Source organism: Astyanax mexicanus, unplaced genomic scaffold, assembly GCF_023375975.1.
Source record: "Astyanax mexicanus isolate ESR-SI-001 unplaced genomic scaffold, AstMex3_surface scaffold_31, whole genome shotgun sequence".
Taxonomy (NCBI): domain Eukaryota; kingdom Metazoa; phylum Chordata; class Actinopteri; order Characiformes; family Acestrorhamphidae; genus Astyanax; species Astyanax mexicanus.
Window position 1 is genome coordinate 2,254,272 of NW_026040041.1, and position 11,114 is coordinate 2,265,385.

The 11,114-nt window shown below is 36.2% G+C and overlaps 1 long non-coding RNA gene across 3 annotated transcripts; it reads left to right on the forward strand.

Annotated features, from left to right (window-relative positions):
- Positions 1-2,131: 2,131 nt before the first annotated feature.
- On the forward strand, positions 2,132-2,981 carry LOC125788960 (uncharacterized). Of its 3 annotated transcripts, none has more exons than XR_007429919.1 (3): positions 2,132-2,376; positions 2,424-2,658; positions 2,800-2,981. It is a non-coding gene; the product is annotated as an uncharacterized LOC125788960 (long non-coding RNA). The 3 variants fall into 3 exon arrangements; XR_007429918.1 differs by having other exon boundaries at positions 2,894-2,981; XR_007429920.1 differs by lacking the exon at positions 2,800-2,981 and adding an exon at positions 2,706-2,759.
- Positions 2,982-11,114: the final 8,133 nt, after the last annotated feature.

Sequence of the window (11,114 nt, forward strand, 5' to 3'; positions counted from 1 at the left end):
TAAGGTTTAAGCGTCCGCGCAGCCTCAGCCCTCTGCTCCCCAGTCAAGAGTTCTCCCAAATGATGGCTGAGGCTGAGTATATATGCCTGTCTCAACTGGCGGCTTAATCAGCCCTCATGCGGGCCAGCTGAGACAGGCACGGCTTTGCGCTCTGGCGTGGGGCGGACCCACAACTCCCCCACCTCCTCACGCCACAATATATATATATTTTTTTTTTCTATTTTATTTCTCTTTTACTCTTTTCCATTTTTTTTGTGTGTGATTGTTTTGTTGTACTTGTTTTTTGCTACTGTCTTCTTTCTCCAGCTGGACTGTTTCTGTTGGATGAAGTTGATTAAATGTACAATTTCTGATAGGAGTATATAATTAATAGCTTTAATTTAGCAACAGAGCAAAAATTAATTAATTTTGTAAAATCTACAGCTACATCCCACAGAGGAGAATTACCCAAACTGCTCATTATCAAGAGACATATACAGTATATATAGTCATGCAATCACCACCCCTTAATGCAATTACACATAATTTTTGCAATTACACATGTTTTGTTATATGCACATTAATTCAATTTGTATGTTTTGGAACAACACAAAAAAACTATAAAAAATGCTAAATTGATTAACTGATTAAGCCCCAATAAACTTCCAAAGAAAACCCAGCCGTCCTGCAGGCTCAGGGTGCATCAGTGTCAAAACACACTGTCTAAATATAAAGTTGAGTTGATTTGAGGATGTTTTATGTGAAATTATATCAATTTTATGCTGTAACAATACACATAATGAATAAATAAACATGTGCATAACAAAACATGTATGATTGCAATGCATTTCTGTGAAAATACTTCATTTCCTGGATTATTTCAAAGCAATTAATGTTTACTGTAATTTAAGGTTAATATGTTTTGCTATAACAATTTTTGGAATATATCAAATATAACAACATTTATATAACAATTAACTAGTTAAATAATTAAACTATTAGCAAATTCTTAACACAAGCTTTTCATATGGCTCTTTACGTAGTTGAGTTTGACCCTTGAGCTGGTTGGATCTACAGTCTGGGAGTAATGGAGGTGTTGGTTGGAGAGCTGGATGGATCTACAGTCTGGGAGTAATGGAGGTACTGGATGGATCTACAGTCTGGGAGTAATGGAGGTGTTGGTTGGAGAGCTGGATGGATCTACAGTCTGGGAGTAATGGAGGTGTTGGTTGGAGAGCTGGATGGATCTACAGTCTGGGAGTAATGGAGGTGTTGGTTGGAGAGCTGGATGGATCTACAGTCTGGGAGTAATGGAGGTGTTGGTTGGAGAGCTGGATGGATCTACAGTCTGGGAGTAATGGAGGTGTTGGTTGGAGAGCTGGATGGATCTACAGTCTGGGAGTAATGGAGGTGTTGGTTGGAGAGCTGGTTGGATCTACAGTCTGGGAGTAATGGAGGTGTTGGTTGGAGAGCTGGATGGATCTACAGTCTGGGAGTAATGGAGGTGTTGGTTGGAGAGCTGGATGGATCTACAGTCTGGGAGTAATGGAGGTGTTGGTTGGAGAGCTGGTTGGATCTACAGTCTGGGAGTAATGGAGGTGTTGGTTGGAGAGCTGGATGGATCTACAGTCTGGGAGTAATGGAGGTGTTGGTTGGAGAGCTGGTTGGATCTACAGTCTGGGAGTAATGGAGGTGTTGGTTGGAGAGCTGGTTGGATCTACAGTCTGGGAGTAATGGAGGTGTTGGTTGGAGAGCTGGATGGATCTACAGTCTGGGAGTAATGGAGGTGTTGGTTGGAGAGCTGGTTGGATCTACAGTCTGGGAGTAATGGAGGTGTTGGTTGGAGAGCTGGATGGATCTACAGTCTGGGAGTAATGGAGGTGTTGGTTGGAGAGCTGGATGGATCTACAGTCTGGGAGTAATGGAGGTGTTGGTTGGAGAGCTGGATGGATCTACAGTCTGGGAGTAATGGAGGTGTTGGTTGGAGAGGTGGTTGGATCTACAGTCTGGGAGTAATGGAGGTGTTGGTTGGAGAGCTGGATGGATCTACAGTCTGGGAGTAATGGAGGTGTTGGTTGGAGAGCTGGTTGGATCTACAGTCTGGGAGTAATGGAGGTGTTGGTTGGAGAGCTGGATGGATCTACAGTCTGGGAGTAATGGAGGTGTTGGTTGGAGAGCTGGTTGGATCTACAGTCTGGGAGTAATGGAGGTGTTGGTTGGAGAGCTGGTTGGATCTACAGTCTGGGAGTAATGAAGGTGTTAGTTGGAGAGCTGGTTGGATCTACAGTCTGGGAGTAATGGAGGTGTTGGTTGGAGAGCTGGTTGAATCTACAGTCTGGGAGTAATGGAGGTGTTGGTTGAGTAGCTGGTTGGATCTACAGTCTGGGAGTAATGGAGGTGTTGGTTGGAGAGCTGGTTGAATCTACAGTCTGGGAGTAATGGAGGTGTTGGTTGAGTAGCTGGTTGGATCTACAGTCTGGGAGTAATGGAGGTGTTGGTTGGAGAGCTGGTTGGATCTACAGTCTGGGAGTAATGGAGGTGTTGGTTGGAGAGCTGGATGGATCTACAGTCTGGGAGTAATGGAGGTGTTGGTTGGAGAGCTGGATGGATCTACAGTCTGGGAGTAATGGAGGTACTGGTTGGAGAGCTGGATGGATCTACAGTCTGGGAGTAATGGAGGTGTTGGTTGGAGAGCTGGTTGAATCTACAGTCTGGGAGTAATGGAGGTGTTGGTTGGAGAGCTGGATGGATCTACAGTCTGGGAGTAATGGAGGTGTTGGTTGGAGAGCTGGATGGATCTACAGTCTGGGAGTAATGGAGGTGTTGGTTGGAGAGCTGGATGGATCTACAGTCTGGGAGTAATGGAGGTGTTGGTTGGAGAGCTGGTTGGATCTACAGTCTGGGAGTAATGGAGGTGTTGGTTGGAGAGCTGGATGGATCTACAGTCTGGGAGTAATGGAGGTGTTGGTTGGAGAGCTGGATGGATCTACAGTCTGGGAGTAATGGAGGTGTTGGTTGGAGAGCTGGATGGATCTACAGTCTGGGAGTAATGGAGGTGTTGGTTGGAGAGCTGGTTGGCGTGAGCATCAGTGTGGAATAGATGACTTGCTGTCGGCTGTCTCTTGTCCATCCTCGAGGTCTGAAGTTATGGCGTCCCAGTGATGCGTACTGGACCTCGCTGTGGTCTTTGGCAGAAACGAGCTGTAAACAACAAAAAAAAAATGGGATATGAACACATTTTCACTGGTTTGGAGAACATCTGCAAACATCTGGAGATCTTTGAGGTTCCAGAAGAGTTGACCAAGGTCCATCTTTGTTCCTTAATGCTTTTCTTCATTTGCCTTAGTAGGAAAAATGGAGATATCTACATATCGTCATAACTAAAGTGATTTTATATGGATAAGAAACTTGAAGTAAAACATCTTCAAAGAAGAATGTCCTCCACATAGAGTTTGATTATTTTTTACTCATGATGTAGAAGAAGTAAGACAATTTTAAGTAAATTTTTAAATTATTGCCTGTAAATTTGTATATTTTTATTTATTTTGTTTAGATAACAGATGTGTATCTACCTGTCTATGTATATTTTACTTTTTGCATCTTTTCTTCTAATGTTTATGCTGCTGTAACAATGCAAATTTTACTAGAGTGGGATACTAAAATCTTATCTTATCTTAACGCCATATGTTGATGTATTTTTATTCCATAGTCTAACATTTAGACCAAGGTTGCATTTTCTCCCTCTTTGAGAAGTTTAAATAACCAATCCTAACGATCCTGGCAATTAATGTGAGCACTGAATCAGGAGTAGTGTGAACAGTGAAAACTCGAGATCACTAGGACTAGAATGGGTGAGAATCTCTGCAGAGTGAATGATTTTAGTTTAGGTTTATCAGTAAAATAATGATTCTGTACTCACATGCTCTTCATTACTGGAGCTCCTGTCTCTATCTATTATTTATACACACACACACACACACACACACAAAGAGGTTTTATATCATTAGCCAACTGAACCACAATCTCAGATAGTAAAAATCAATTGAGTTACATCAACCAGATGAGCAGATTTTCACCAATATTCCAAAAACTGCATTGAAAAATATTAAACAAATAAAAAAAATGTTCCTCAAACTAAAATTGTAAATTTTACATTCTACAGCCCATAATATTATCTGGAATCACCCATTTGTGAAAGAGATGAGGCTGATGATCACCCTTGTCAAAAGGAAGTATACGTAAAATATATTAAAATATGTTCAAATAAGGTAAAGAATACTAAAAGTACATTTTCTATTTAATATACTAAATGAAACTGCATATTAAATATACTTTCTCTATATTTTCCATGAAATGAATTTTAAAGCCAAAGTGTACTTTTTTGTAATTTTAAAGTACACTTTAGTGTAATTTCATTTTTTATTACATTACACAAAGCAGTATATTTACAATATACTTCAAATGATTTAAAAAAAGATGTTTAAAAAAATCTATTTAAGTTGGAGAAGTTATATGTAAAAAAAAAAAAAAAACACTCAAAAGCAAAACCTGATGCTTTTATGTTGTATTAAGATATACTGTAGCTTAATTATAATTAAAATATACTTAGGTTTCCATGCAAACTGATGCAAACTAATGCATCAGTATGTATTTAAGTACATATTTTAATTTTAATGCTAAATATATGTATTTTTCATGTTAAGTATACTTTTAAAAAATATACTTAAATGCACTTTTCTTTAACAAGGGTAGTAGTACTGGATGCTGGTGATCTTCAGGCCCTCAGGTCCCTCAGGCACTGATACTAATAGGCATTAATAACAGTCTGTAGTGATTCTGTACTGAAATCACTGCATAAGTTCTGAAAGACTTTCAGAAATGACTCACCTCCACCTGAACTCTTCTGCAGCTGCAGCTCAGTTTCCTCCGGTTTAGGCTCTGAAAAAATAACCAGTGTTAAAAACAGTATGTAAAAAAAAAGTCCCCTAGGGAATAAAAGTAGATTAAATTATACTAAGCATTTTTATGCTATAGTGCACTAAAGTGTTTTTGTAGCCACTTTATTATTAATCATTATATTTAAAGAGTGATAAAATAAAACAACTTTTTTTTGTACTTATTATACTTTAATTACAGTATAAAAATAGTTACTTAAATTGTGCTAAGTGTACTTAACTTTACTAAAATGGAACTATTTTAAATATACTTTAAAGTAACATTTAAACATTTAATCTATTTCATGTATGTAACCCCATATATATTTTAAATATGCTTACAGTAAAATTATAATACATGTAATAATGAGTATTACAACTGTATCACTATTTATTATACACCAGGTATATTAGATTAGAAATGTACTGAATGATGAAGAATTGATGTTAAATATATGTAAACTATATTTACATTAGAGTATAAATATGCTTCTTTTTCCTGTCTTTTGTAAGTAACACACTTCTAGTATACTTCTTTGGGTTAAAATATATATTTTCTAATATTCTGTACTACAAATTTTAGCGTGTTACAAATTTACTTTAAATGTTATAAATATAATAATTTTATTTACTTTCTAAAAAGTTACACATACATTGTTGATACATTGTTTTTTAAGTAAACTACTGTAACAGCTGTTTTTAAATGTACAAAATATATTTGTAAATAAGTATTTTAGAACTATATTGAATTACATTAAACTAAAAGTGTATTTCATAGTTGTCAATTTATTTAAAATACACTCTATTGTACTTTTTAAAAAGTATGATCAAAATTTACTTTCAAACATTTGATGAAAGCATAATAATATTAATGGACTTTTAATATATTTTAAGTAAGTACATACATATATTTACAGCATACATTCCTCAATATGTTTTAAGTACAATTCAGTTTTTTTTTTCACCAGGGTCCACTAGGTGGTGCTAATTCTACACTAATCTGAAGCTCAGAGTCAGATACATTCACTCTCAGTTCTGTAGTGTTTTAGTGTTTTCTACAGATGTGCCATAATTCACGGGACAGCTCTATTACAGTACTGATATTGTGAATAAATATTTTACCTGTATTTTTCCTTCTGTTTCCAAACTTTAGACACAGAGTGACCAACAGCAGAGTGACCACCACCACCAGCAGCACAGAGAACGCCAGGAAAATCACCAGCACACCTAATACACACACAAACAGTACAAAATATACACACAGTACACAATACACACACACACACAGTACACAATACACACACACACACAGTACAAAATATACACACACACAGTACACAATACACACACACACAGTACACAATACACACACAGTACACAATACACACACAGTACACAATATTTATTTAAAAATACATTTTACATCATTTTAAATACAAGAACATGGCAAAAGTCATGGAAAAGCACAATGTACACAAAAATGTCATTTTTCTTTTGTTTTAGCACATATATTACTGTACCTTTTTCCGGCGGCAGGTGGGGGTTGTTCTTTCCTACATCAGTAGATTCTAAAATATAAACTCGAATTTAACACTGATATTATTACATATACATTATGCATTCTTAATTCCTAAGCACAAAATTCTGCCAATATTAGTAAAAACTAATCCAGCTGTACTACCTGTAGTAGCCGTCTGATACACATCAATCACTGTGGAACACAATACAGTTTAAAGTTATGTTAAAATATTCATACAGTACCAGTTTACATTTTTTTAAACAAATAAATTATTTAGGTGCTCTTATCTGGGGAGCTGTTAACTTGTGGTTTCTGAGGCTGGTAAATCTGAAAAGCCATTTGCTCTTCCTTTCCTGGGGCGCTCCTGATGAGTGCCAGTTTCATCATATTAAAGTTTTTGATGGTCATTTTTCGTGTTAACTGCACTTAAGGATACTTAAGTTAAATTCTTGAAATTCTTATTTTCTGAACCCTTTAAGAACCTGTTAGCATTATAGTAGTGGTGCACTAAAGTTCAGCAACCTAACTGCTGCTAATTAACCCTTTCAGACCTGACTTATGTTCTAGTGACGAAAATATAATAAAAAAAAAGAATGCTGTTTTCTGCATGTACTGCACTCATATAACCTATAACTTAACGTATATCATTTTTATCCTACACACATTTAAATATTCCAATTCATATATATTTTCAGAGACTATCTTCAAGCAGTTAATTAGTTAGCACCAATTAATTATTATCCTTTCCTTAATTGCTCTGTGACAGGGAACTGAAATTAGTTTTTATTAGCTTTTATTTTACTTTATGTTTCCATTACACCTTAAATGCTCCAGCCTTTGCTGTCTGTTGCACTATTTAAGGTGGAATGGAAAGGTTGGTTAATTAGCTAGCTACTAAGACAAACTACTAGCAATGTTTTTATGCTTTTTATTAAGAAAATGTCCATAAAATGTTGAAACTACACATTAAACTATGGTTGTATAGTGCTAATCATAATTTTGCGAGTGATTCTCAAAGCCCTTTTTTTGGAGTGTTCTTCTAAAAAAATTCTAAAAAAAATTCAGTTTGATGGACAATGTAGTTCCAAAACTCTCCCTAACCTCCCCCTTCAGACTAACATGAATTAGGGTTAAGTGCTAGAACCAAGAGGTGAACTACAGAGGTACTCTAGAGGTACTTAAGCAATGCTTTTTTAACTGTGGGGTTACTGAGGGGGCAATTACCCCCCTCTGTCCCCCTCTTCTGGAGTCTGTCAGTGGATTAAATCTCGTAAATCTGATATAGAACAGTAGATTAGTGAACGGTAGATGAGTGAAGGTCTGACCTGCGGGTCTGATGATGACGGAGGCGATGGTGTGGCCGTTGCACAGGTAGATGCCGGAGTCGGAGGGCTGCAGGTTGATGATGTGCAGGTGGTTGTAGTTGTGAATGAATCTGCTGTCCGGATCTGATCTCTCCTGCAGAACCGAGCCGTTTTTATACAGCGTGGAGATGAACTCACGCCTGGAGTCCCACGTGTGTTTATATGACCAGCGCTGCTTCGGTTTAGCGGAGAACGAACAGGGCAGATACAGCGTGCTGCCCTCACTCACCACGTAATCACTACCTGCACAAACACCAACAATAAAACAGTGATTATTATCACTACAATCACAGTGCTGAAATGGTTGGTGAAATCGAATGTTATAAAATTAGCACTAGATCTCAGGGATATGTTGTTTAATAGTGAAAGTAAGAGCTTTACTACACTCACTCACACAGTGCGGTGAAGAGAACTGAAGGGATTAAAGGGACTAAACAGCTGTGTAGCTTTAGGAAAAGCTTTTATCAGTGAGAAAAAACGATAAAAACAGCTTCAGTTTACTAGGGATCAGACTCTGCCATCATCAATGCTGCTGCAAGATCTTGGTGAAAAATTAATGCAACACTGGACTGAGATAAATCTTGTGACGTTGCAGAAGCTTACTGAAACAATGCCACAGTGAATGTAGCATGCAGCAATGAAAGATAAAGATGCTCCAACCAAATATTAGAGTGTGTGACTTTTTTAGCCAGGTAGTGTAGAATAATATTCTATATTATAATTCCTGCTGTTGTTTCTGCAGTAGTTCCAGTACCTGTGAGTACAGTGAGCTCAGCTACCAGCTGATCGTTACAGTAGTACCGGCCCGAGTCCGACTCCTCCAGCTCTCTGATATACAGAGTTCCGTCTGAGAGCAGCTGGTGTTTAGTCTGATCCAGACTGGAGCTTCTGCTGTGCCTGGTGGGGTTTATTCTAATGGACCCATGCCTCCACACCACCTCCGAGCCCCGCCTACAAACCAGGAACAGGAAGTGCTCCTCCGGAACAAAGACCACTGGAGCTCCTGAGATCAAAACAGCAGCGTTAAAAACATCAAACATCAAAAAACATCAAACAACACCAAACATCAAATATCTTCAAACAATATCAAATAACATCAAATAACATCAAACATCAAAACACATCAAAAACCAACCAAACAACATCAAACATCAACCAACATCAAATATCATCAAACAACATCAAACAAAACCAAACAAAATAAAAAACATCAAACAACATCAAATATTATCAGACAATATAAAATATCATCAAACAACATCAAACAACAACAAAAAACATCAAACAACATAAAATATAATCAAACAACATCATCAAACAGCATAAAATATAAAAAAACATCAAACAACATCAAATATAAAAAACATCAAAAAACATCAAATATCATCAAAAAACATCAAACAACATCAAATATCATCAAACAATATCAAACAATATCAAACAACATCAAATAACATTAAACGACATCAAGTAACATCAAATATGCTCAAACAACATTAAACATTATCAAACAACATCAAATAACATCAAACGACAACAAATAACATCAAACAACATCAACCATCAAAAAACATCAAACAACATCAAACATCAAAAAACATCAAACAACATCAAATATTATTAAACAACATCAATTATCATCAATGGTGAGCAAGTGACGCTCTGATTGGTTTATATCATGTTACGCCCAAAATTAACCACACCCATGAATAATTAAGAGAATTAGTACATGATTTGTGTGTGTTTTGAGCCGCACAGGGTGCACTTTTCCCATCGTTATGATAGCAAAGACACACTGAAACACTAAAATAGGGCTTTTATGGAATTCTATTTGCTTTTTTATACTGTTACGTCTTTTTAATGTTGGGTTTTGCATTGGATCTTGTTTATAAAGGCATTTCATAAACTTCACAGCGTCCCCTGTAGACTAAACAGTAAACCCACTAAACCACAGCCTGTGAAAGAGAAATAAAAGTGAAAACCTCACCGCAGACCAGAACACTGCCTACCCTACTGCCACAGATCTGCTAAACTACACAGCTGTTCTAAAACTTTTGACTGGTAGCAGAACTCAGATCACACTGCCTCAGTCTGCAGAGCAAACATACGGCAAGAACTAGAACAGGAAGTCCCAAAATACAGTAGCGAATGATGCCCAGTTCACACCAAAAACCACATCTGCACACAGGAAGTAGTTGTCTCGCATGAATTACTCACACAGTGCTGCTCACAGAGGGAGATAAGAGCTTTCTGATGTAAAACGGAAGTAGAACACAGTGTGTAAATTCAACAACATCAAACAACATCAAATATTATCAGACAATATAAAATATCATCAAACAACATCAAACAACATCAAATATCATCAAACAACATCAAACAACAACAAAAAACATCAAACAACATAAAATATAATCAAACAACATCAAACATCATCAAACAACATAAAATATAAAAAAACATCAAACAACATCAAATATCATGAAAAAACATCAAACATCATCAAACAACATCAAACATCAAAAAACATCAAACATCATCAAATATCATCAAAAAACATCAAATATCATAAACAAACATCAAACAACAAATATCATCAAAAAACATCAAATATCATCAAAAAAACATCAAACATCATCAAACAACATCAAACATCAAATAACATTAAACGACATCAAGTAACATCAAATATGTTCAAACAACATCAAACAATCTCAAACTACATCAAATATCATCAAACAATATTAAATATCATCAAACAACATCAAACATTAAAAAACATCAAACATCATCAAACAACATCAAACATCATCAAACATCATCAAACATCAAAAAACATCAAACAACATCAAGTATCATCAAACAATATCAAACAACATCAAATAACATTAAACGACATCAAGTAACATCAAATATGCTCAAACAACATTAAACAATATAAAACTACATCAAATATCATCAAACATTATCAAACAACATCAAATAACATCAAACGACAACAAATAACATCAAACAACATCAACCATCAAAAAACATCAAACAACATCAAACATCAAAAAACATCAAACAACATCAAATATTATTAAACAACATCAATTATCATCAATGGTGAGCAAGTGACGCTCTGATTGGTTTATATCATGTTACGCCCAAAATTAACCACACCCATGAATAATTAAGAGAATTAGTCCATGATTTGTGTGTGTTTTGAGCCGCACAGGGTGCACTTTTCCCATCGTTATGATAGCAAAGACACACTGAAACACTAAAATAGGGCTTTTATGGAATTCTATTTGCTTTTATATACTGTTACATCTT